The sequence below is a fragment of the Oryctolagus cuniculus genome, chromosome 4, assembly GCF_964237555.1.
Source record: "Oryctolagus cuniculus chromosome 4, mOryCun1.1, whole genome shotgun sequence".
NCBI lineage: Eukaryota > Metazoa > Chordata > Mammalia > Lagomorpha > Leporidae > Oryctolagus > Oryctolagus cuniculus.
The window spans coordinates 143,943,874-143,952,233 of NC_091435.1; positions in this window are offsets into that span (position 1 = coordinate 143,943,874).

The window sequence follows — 8,360 nt, forward strand, 5'->3', positions numbered from 1 at the left end:
AGGCTAGGGCGTTAACCTGCTGCACCACAGCACCAGCCCTGGTTGCTCCACTTCTGATCCAGCTCCCAGCTAATGTGCCTGGGATAGCAGTAGAAGATGGCCCAAGTCCTTGGGCCCCTGCACCCACATGGGAGACCTGGAAGAAGTTCCAGGCTCCTGGCTACAGATCAGCGCAGCTCCAGCTGTTGCGGACACTTGGGGAATGAACTAGCAGATGGAACACCTCACTCTCTCTCTGCCTCTGCCTCTCTGTAACTCTGCCTTTCAAATAAGTAAATAAATCTTTTTTTAAAATATAAAGAAGACCTGTATACTCATTTGAATCTTGCAAGACTGATCAGAAAATCTATAAAGATTTTTTTCTATGGAAAGTTTTTCTCTAAAACTTATATAATATATACCACTTTGAAAATGTTGCATATCACATGTCCTCCATAGAAAGCAAGATGAGTTCTGTCTTTATTGTTCTCGTACTCACACTCTCCCTTCTGATAAATATGTCATTGTGTTCTGCGGAAAAATAACAAGGTCAAAATAAAGAAAGAACCTTGGAAGGACATGTTTTTAGCAGTGTCGTCTGCATTTATAATCGTCTTTCATTGTGTTGCATAGCAGACACACTGAGGGCAAGCTTCTCCAGAGGAAAGCGTAAAATTCAGGAAAGTCACCAAATGCAGGCTAATGAGAACCTCACACATGGCTGACTTGAATTAGAAAAATGAAGTTCCACTCCACATGCAAGTATTTTGAGAAGTTGATGGGCTGTGTTTTTCAATAATATGCCAAGATGATCAATATTATGCCAAGGGACCCATTCAAGTCTAACTGTAAGAGATGCTTTCTGATTCTCCCTCTTCTGATTTTTCATGGTTCACATATGTTCTGTCATGTCTAAACAAGCAGTTTACAGAATTAACCAACACCAAAAATCTAACCCTTGGTTTTGCTTCAGTGTTCAAGAATTAATTAGGGTTAATTTGTCTGTGTTCTAAATGGCTTAAAAGAGTGGGTCTGGGAACAGAGCTTCCTTGTTGTCCTGTCCTACAGCTGTCAAGTTAAGCTGCACGGTCACCCACCTGGACGGACCACGAGGTGTTGACACTGGACTTGCAGAAAATTCACCAGCCTTGCAGCCTGTCTACAGTTTTGGCCTGGTGAGATTCACCATGCTAACAGTCAAGCGCAGAGCCTGCTGGTGTGCAGTGACGTAGCACAGCAAAGCTCAAATACAGACGCCCTCGAGTTGCTGTCAATCAGCTCTCTGCATTTCAGTGCTCCTCTGTGTGAGGCGCACGTCTTAGCTGGCTAAGACAGTGTAGGTCTGGGAACAGGGACTACAGAAGCTCAAACTCAGCTTCATTTTACCCTGCCTCTAGAGCAGAGCCTCCTGGTATTAGGAGCAGTTGAAAAATGCCGAACTGTGGTTAAAGAGCTCATTATTGCTCATAAGTCCTTGATAAAACTTTGAAACCAAGAGAATAGAGGAGTAGCTTATTTAAAAGTTTGCTTCTACAAGACCTTATTTTCCTACAATTTCCTTTCTCCTTTCCTTTCTGCTGGGTGTGTTTTTGAGCCTCTAACTAAAAACCGAGAACTGTAACCCCTTGTAATTAGACATGTATCCTCAACAAGACATCTTTGACTTCTTGCTTTATGCCCTATCATGGAAGCCTTAAGATTTATTGAAGGGGCCGGTGCCGCGGCTCACTAGGCTAATCCTCCACCTTACAGCGCCGGCACACCGGGTTCTAGTCCTGGTCAGGGTGCCGGATTCTGTCCTGGTTGCCCCTCTTCCAGGCCAGCTCTCTGCTATGGCCCGGGAGTGCAGTGGAGGATGGCCCAAGTCCTTGGGCCCTGCACCCGCATGGGAGACCAGGAGAAGCACCTGGCTCCTGGCTTCGGATCAGCACTATGCGCCGGCTGTAGCGCACCGGCCGCGGCGGCCATTGGAGGGTGAACCAGCAGCAAAAAGGAAGACCTTTCTCTCTGTCTCTCTCTCTCTCACTGTCCACTCTGCCTGTCAAAAAAAAAAAAAAAAAAGATTTATTGAAGGTATTATAGCGATGGGAAACTCATTTCTGTTTAGAGACTCAGAAATGTGTCCTGATTAGGCAGTAGTGAAGATATGCCTTGAAAAATAGGGCAGGTGGGTTTAAAGCATGAAGAGCTAAGGCAGAAGCTAGGATTATTTAGGGCAGCAGTGGGAGATGGGCCTGGGTAAGCTGTTGGGAGGCATTTTGGTTGAGAGGTACTGGGGAGACCAAGGTAGAAAGTATGTATATACCTCAAAAGACAGATAGATGGGCTTCTGATTATGTCTTGTTTCTCAAAGTCCACTAAAACATCAGCTAAGAGGCAAAATAGGGCATAAAGACAAAGGCATTTCAGAGAACTGTTAACCAACTACTGGAAGCTAAAAGCAGATACACAACTGGTGACTGATTGAATGATGCAGAGAAAGCTGAAAAGACCTACAAAAGGTGTGTGTGGGTTTGTGTGTGTGTGTGTGTGTGCGCAGGCCTCCGCCCATAGCACCGGGATCCCATATGGGTGCCACTTCATGTTCTGGCTGCTCCTCTTCTGATCCAGCTCTCTGGTAATGGCTGGGAAAGCAGTGGAAGATGGCCCAAGTGCTTGGGCCCCTGCATCCACCTGGGAGACCTGGAAGAAGCTCTTGGGTCCTGGCTTTGGATCAGCCCAGCTCTAGACATTGGGACCATTTGGGGAGTGAACCAATGGAGGGAAGACCTTTCTCTCTGTCTCTCCCTCTCTCTGTCTATAACTCTGCCTCTCAAATAAATGAAATAAATCTTTAAAAAAACATGAAAATCTTCAGAAATTAGGGGTGCTGAAGGTGGATGTAGCTGTGTATAAAAACAGGGCTTACTCCTAAAGAAGCAATTCAAACCCAAACCATCTCTTTGCCTTACATGACAGAAAACAGAAGGCTTCAGGGCTCTGGATGTGGAGAGTGAAGGCGCATGGCAGAGGAAGGCAGGAGAAGTCACTAAGGCCCAAAGTCTCTGACAGTAACTTCCAGAACACTGGCAGCTAGGATTTTCTGCCCCTAGCCAGAGATTTGGGGGAAACAACCTACACAAGAGAAAATATCCACACATTGACAAACTGGAATCTCCTGCCCCCTGGACAAAGCACGTTCCGTGCACAAGGGTTCCTCTTGGATTTTTAGTACCTCACTCTCAAATATGAGAATACAGAGTGATGCAGGATCTGAGAAGCGTAGGGAAGATAGAGATTCTGGATAATAAAAACAGGGGAGCTGGATATGGTTCATGAATTGTGATAAAAAGTTAATATAAGACGTTAATAAAAAGACAAACTTATACAGAAGAAGATAGCCAAATATCACCAGACATTTGAGGAAAACCTCTCACGTATACCGTGAAGACCCAATTAAAGAACTAAGAAAAAGAAAGTGTAAGACATAGAGACAATGCAGAGGAAACCAAAGGAAACCAAACCAAAATGATCAAACCATACAGCTAAATATCCTCAGAGAGGTATCGAAGATACTGTACTCATGAAACAAGTACAGAAAGCTAATCAAAAGGAAACATTCAGAAAGAAAAAAAAGTCTTCTGGCAAATTAAAACTATGAAAGTAGACATGAAATATTAAATAGAAATTTAGGAGGTAAAATAATGCCACAATGTGGCACAAGGATGGACAGGAAAGAACAAAAATAAAAAAGCAGGAGAAAAGATAAGAAAATGAGAGGTTCAGGCAAAGAAATTCAATGTCCCAAGAAAACCTAGTATCTTCAGAATGCCAACAGAAAAATTGGAGATGAGGAAATGACCAAAAAAATCATTCAGAGCAATTTTCTATGACTGTGGCACTAAGTTTCAAGGCCAGAGGGCTGCTTGAGAGCGCTTCTCAGTGTAGGACAAGAAGTGAGGTTGCATCATCAGAGCATTTTAAAATGTTGGGACAAGAGTGTTTTAAAAACTTCTGAGAAATGTGTCATATAAAGAAATTCACTAAGCTGGATGGATTCAGACTTTTCAGCAGCAGTATCAGCTAAAAGGCAATAATCAAAATGTTTGCCAATTTAAGTGCCTATACTCAGCCAAATTTAAAAAAAATGCATGAGGGTAACTGAGGATATTTTTCAGGTCTCAATTTATCTGTTCTGCATCATTTCAAGGAAGCCACTGGAGCATGAGTTCTTCCAAAATGGGAGACATGGTCAGGAACACTGAAGACACAACTAGCATAGTGAGAAGCTAACCCAGGAGAGAAGTGAGAGGCGTTTTTAGGAGGATGGTCCCATGACAATGGGTGTGTGGCAGGTGTGGAGGGCAGGTAGCTGGGGTTAGATTTAAAAAGCAATTACAAAACAAAACAAAAGAGTTCAGGAGAGATGGAAGAGGCAGGTACTATTGAAGCCATGGGTTTTTCTGAGGTCGTTGGATGAATTAATGAAAGGTACATAGGAAACAGCAAAAGCAAAAAAAAAAAAACATAAGAAATACTTTAATTAAAAAGAAAAGCTATATTTTTAACTATGCATAAATTAATAAAAGCGTGACAAATAAATTGAACCAAAATTTTGTGACATTGTTGTATAGAAAGGAGAAGAAGAGTTGATTGGAATGCATTTTGTAAAGAGGTTATTGTGTGAATTGGTTAAAACTTAATATTCTGGCTTGGGTGTTGTGGTGTAGTGAGTTCAATCATCACTTGGACACCCACATTCCACATTAGAGTGCTGATTTGAGTCCTGGCTCCTCCACTTCTAGTCCAGCATCATGTTAACGAACGTAGGAAGGCAGGGGAAGATGATCCAAGCACTCAGGCTCCTGCCACCCATGTGGGAGACTTGGATGGGGTTCCTAGCTCCTGTCTTTAGTGTGGTCCAGACCTGGCTGTTGTGGCCATTTAGAGAGTGAATCAGTGGATATAAGACATCTCTTTCTGTCTCTCCCTCTCTCTCTCTATCTGTCTCTCTTTCAAATAAACAATAAATCTCTTTTTTTTTTGAAATGAAAAAAAAACCGGGGCCAGTGCAGTGGCGTAGCAGGTGAAACCACCGCCTGCAGCGCTAGCATCCTATATGGGCACCAGTTCGAGACCCGGCTGCTCCACTTCCAGTCCAGCTCTCTGCTGTGGCCTGGGAAAGCAGTAGAAGATGGCCCAAGTCCTTGGGCCCCTACATCCACATGGGAGACCCGGAGGAACTCCTGGCTCCTGGCATCGGATCAGAAAAGCTCCGGCCGTTGCAGCCATCTGGGGAGTGAACCAGAGGATGGAACACCTCTTTCTCTCCCTCTCTCTCTCTCTCTCTCTCTCTCTCTGCATCTCCCCTCCCTGTGTAACTGTGACTTTCAAGTAAAATAAATAAATCTTTAAAAAAAAAAGAAAAAACCCTTAGTCTTCCATAGTAAGAAATCAATAGGTAGTATGTTACACTGATATTCATACAATGACAATATACGCATATCATAAAAGTGTCACATCACGTTGTGTCATATAAGCAACGTAGAGAAAAACACCCGAGTAAAAAGCTCAGAGAGATGAAAGTGGCTGCAGCTGGGTAGTTCGGGGCTCTGATAAGCTCTGTACACCCAGTAAAAATGTTTCATTTTTAAACTAAGCATGGAATTATTTTAGTTTTTATAAGCAAAATAGAAAGAGTGGTTGGGAAATGTATGCTTGTTTTTTTTTTCTTAAAGATTTATTTATTTATTTGAAAGGTAGAGTTACAGAGAGGTAGAGGCAGAAGCAGAGAGAGATCTTTCTTTTGCTGATTCACTCCCCAAATGGCTGCAACAGCTGGAGCTGTGCCAATCCGAAGCCAGGAGCCAGGAGCCAGGAGCTTCTTCCGGGTCTTCCACAAGCACTTGGGCCATTACTACTGCTTTCCCAGGCTAGGTATGCCTGGTTTTTGACTGGCGGGCTAGGACGTCCAGAGGTACATTGGGGGGTTTGCACTGTATTGGATAGGGTGGGACCAGGCAGGAAAGCATTGTGATCTCAGGTCTTTGAAACAGCCCAAGCAGCAGAACCAAGGCCCTAAGTGTGACTGGGTCACTAGGAAGGGTAGAGAGATGGCGTGTGAGACCCCTGTGGAGGCTGAGTGGACAGGACTTCGTTCTGCTCATCTGAGGCTGGGAAGTGAATTTTTGAAAGAGAATACAAGATTTTATACTTCATTCCCAACAAATTTAGATGTTACAATTTCCAGCCAACATTTCGGATAGTTGCAAAGTTAACATTATAATTAGATTGATTTAAGATGTACACATAGTAAAAATATGAAAAACAGGAAAATATTTGGAACAAATAGTAAGTTTCCTTCCGAACTCAGATCCCAGAATCTCTAGTTCCTCCCCACACTCAGAGATGATCACTCATCAATCTATTCTTCTTTTAAATCTTCTAAATTTTTGAGTAATATGTAATAGCATACCATTTTATTGGCTACAGCATGTCAATACTTACATATGACCCCAACTGATCAAATCAGAAAACTCACGTTCCCATTTCCTTGTGGTTTTCTTTGTATTTGGAGACTACCAGATCCTCTCTTCCAGATCTGTGCAGTTTATGATATGTTACTGTAAATTATAGTTATGTACTGTATTGCAGAACACGAATTTTTATTTCTATCTCACTGTGTTTTGGTACTCGTCATCCAACCTTTCTCTAATTATCACCCCCTGCCTCTAGTAATCATTATTCTATTCTAAGTTCAGATAGACTTTTTTTTTTTTTTTTTTGGACAGGCAGAGTTAGACAGTGAGTGAGAGAGACAGAGAACCATTTTGGTTCACCCCCAAAATGTCCGCTATGGCCGGCGCTGCGCCGATCCAAAGCCAGGATCCAGGTGCCTCCTCCTGGTCTCCCATGCAGGTATAGGGCCCAAACACTTGGGCCATCCTCCAGGCCATCCTTCCCAGGCCACAGCAGAGAGCTGGACTGGAAGAGGAGTGACTGGGACAGAACCTGGTGCCCCAACCAGGACTAGAACCCTGGGTGCTGGCACCACAGGCAGAGGACTAGCCTAGTGAGCCACAGCGCCGGCCAGATAGACTTTTTAAAGACTTCCAAATGTGGGAGAGAACGTGTGATACTTGTCTTTCTGTGTCTGACTTACTCCACTTAACACAGTGACCTGTAGTTCCATCCATTTTGTTACAAATGTCAAGATTTCATTCTCTCCATGATTAAATAATATTCCATTGTGTACATACACATTTTCTTTTTGAAAGTTCTTTTATTTGCATTTTTAGTTTTAACAGATTCAATGTGATTTGTAGATTCAATTCTAAAAACAAAGTGATGTTCCCTCCCTCCCTTCTTATTTTCCTCCCATTCTCTCTCTCTCCTATTCTTTCTGTCTTTTGTTTAAGTTTTTGAGATAACTTTTTTTTTACGGCAGAGTTAGACAGTGAGAGAGAGAGAGAGAGAGAGAGAGAGAAAGGTCTTCCTTCTGTTGGTTCACCCCCCAAATGGCCGCTATAACCGGCACGCTGTGCCGACTGGAAGCCAGGAGCCAGGTGCCTCCTCCTGGTCTCCCATGTGGGTGCAGGGCCCAAGCACTTGGGTCATCCTTCACTGCCTTCCCGGGCCACAGCAGAGAGCTGGCCTGGAAGAGGAGCAACCAGGACAGAACCAGCACCCCAACCAGGACTAGAACCTGGGGTGCCAGTGCCGCAGGTGGAGGATTAGCCTAGTGAGCTGCGGCGCCAGCCTCTGATATTTTAGATTACACAGGCTTAAAAGGCGAGAAGGCTAAAAAGGCAGTAGAAGAAAAGAAGCATTAGGAGGAAGCTACAAAAACTGAACAGAGATATCAGTTGTAGCATATTTGGGGGATACAAGGTATGCAGTTTGAATCCAGCACAATAACTACCTAATAGGAAAACAATTCAACAATTTCTGAATGAGGTAAAACCCAAAATTTCTACAATGTATTATGTACAATGTCCAATTTTCAACCAGAATTACAGAAATTCAAAGAAAAAGAACAGTGTGACCCACACTCAGAAACAAACTAATAGCAAACTGTCTCCCAGACAGACAGCAAGGCAGCTCATAGAAGCAGAAATGTTTACGAAACTAAAGGAAAGCAGTTTAATGAATAAAAATACAGGAGTCTCATCAGGGAACTGGAATACATATATCTCCTCTATCTACATCTCTCATCTATCAGCTGTAAGTACAACTACTGAAATGAAAAGCTCACCAGACGATATCGGTGGAAAATTAGAAATGGCAAAAAACCAAAAAGGCATCAGTGAACTTGAAGACAGGTAAGTTGAAATTACCTATTCTGAAGGTAAGAGAGAGAAGATTGAAGAAAAGTGCGCAGAGCTTTGGAGACCTGTGGGATA